Below are 1,929 nucleotides of genomic sequence, written 5' to 3'. Positions count from 1 at the left end.
GGCGGCGGCGGCGGCTGCAGCGAGGGCGGCCCGGCCGGCGCCGTCAATCATCTGGGGGCGGGCGCGGAACGTCACCAATTGGCGCGCGGCGAGCCTGCTCGCCCCAGAATCCTACGCGCGCGAGGGACGGGGAGTCGAGGAGGGGGCGGGGCAACACGGAGGCATGCGCAATGGCCTCTTTTGCGCCCTGGGCAGCTCTCGTACCTGAACTGGCGGAAGTGACGCGACGTGCCAGCCGTATTTGCCGCCGGGGCCAGTCTTGGGTCCCCGCCTGTCTTGTTTTGCGAGGACGTCCGATTCTCTTTAGGGTTTGTTGAGTTCTTGGGCCAAAAAAGTGTTTCAGTTTAGGGGCACCCATAGCCCCTGATACCCCGAGAGGCCTTGTGTATCTTTCCACATGGGTTCTGTTGTTTCAACCGCACATCGCCATATCAGACCTTGAGTCCTCCATTTTAGAGATGGGGAAACTGAGACTTACGAAGTCTGTTAGCACAGAACCCTCTAAGGTGCAGGATGGAGAAGAGGCATGGCACGTCTGTTCCCATCCACTCAATGGGGTTTCCACTTGCTGTAACCTCAACAGACTGACAATTGGTTGACATCCGGGAGCTGCCCACTACTGTCGCCGGCCCCATGTCCCTGATGCACAGTGTTTCCTTGGAAGAATGCATGGTGTTCTTTAGAGGAGTTATACAGTGTTCCTCCAAGTGAGATAAGAGAAGTAAAGTGTGGCTTTTGAAAAATGACAAGTAAGAGGTTTGCTGACCCATAAAAGCTCAAGGACAGCCTGAACTCCAGTACAAGGGAACATTAGCATACTAAAACTCCTGCCCTGGGCAGAGATGTTGGTGTTTGGTGGCATTAAAAAAAAAAAAAACAACTTACTGCCCTTGAGTGGTTCCAACTCATAGCAACCCCTCCTTGGGTTTTCTAAGCAGTTTTCTTTCCAAGGAGTGGCTGGTGGATTTGAACTGCCAGCCTTCTGGTTAGCAGTCCAGTGCCTTAGGCACTATGCCACCAGAGCTCCTTCTGGTGGTATGGTGGAAAGACATTTGGCTGCTAACTAGGTCGGCAGTTCAAACCACCGGTTGCTCCTTGGGAGGAAGATGAAGCAATCTACTTCCATAAAGATTTACAGCCTTGGAAACCCTTGGGGGTCACTATGAGTTGGAATCCACTCCATGGCAGTGAGTTCGGTTTTATGGGGGACAGAGCTTTAACATTATAAGACACGCTGAGAGCTGCCATCTTTGTATCCCACACTGTACACTTAATTAACATGTAATTATATGAAATTATATGTATAACAAAGGTGGAGGGATTTCTGACTGCTAACTAGAATGTTGGCAGTTCAAACCCACCAGCCACTCTGCTGAAGGAAGAAGACATTACTTTACTTCCATAAAGATGGACCACCTCAGAAACTCAATGGGGGTCACTATGAGTCAGAATCGACTCAAAGGCAGTGGGTTTGGTTGTTTTTTGTTTTTGCTTTTGGCATATATATATCATGATTCCGATGTAATTCTTCACCCTGTAAAGGAAATTTGGAAATCAACCAGAGGCACATAGAGTCGGAGGGAATGCCTGCCAGTCTCAGCTCGTGCTTGAACCTAGTAAAGGCCATGTCCTTTGCTCTTCAGCCTGGTGTGTCTTTATTGGCCTAAGTCACTCCAGGCAGTGGACCTGCTGCTTAGTGGGCGTCATCCCTGTGAGCTGGCCTGACACACGTATCTAGGCCTGGATGTTCTCAATCAAGACAAAACTGTTGTTGTTGTTGTTATGTACCGTCGACTCATAGCGACCCCTTTGGGTTTCTGAGGCGGTATCACTCTGGAAGTAGATTGCCCAAACTTCCTTCTGAGGAGTGGCTGGTGGGTTTGAACCGCCAGCCTTCTGGTTAGCAGTCAAGTGCCTGAAGCACTATGC

This window comes from Orycteropus afer, unplaced genomic scaffold (genome assembly GCF_000298275.1).
Source record: "Orycteropus afer afer isolate SDZICR_OR568_19922 unplaced genomic scaffold, OryAfe1.0 scaffold00006, whole genome shotgun sequence".
In the NCBI taxonomy this organism is placed as follows: Eukaryota; Metazoa; Chordata; class Mammalia; order Tubulidentata; family Orycteropodidae; genus Orycteropus; species Orycteropus afer.
The sequence above is the reverse complement of the archived record's forward strand: the minus strand, read 5'-3'. Positions refer to the sequence as shown.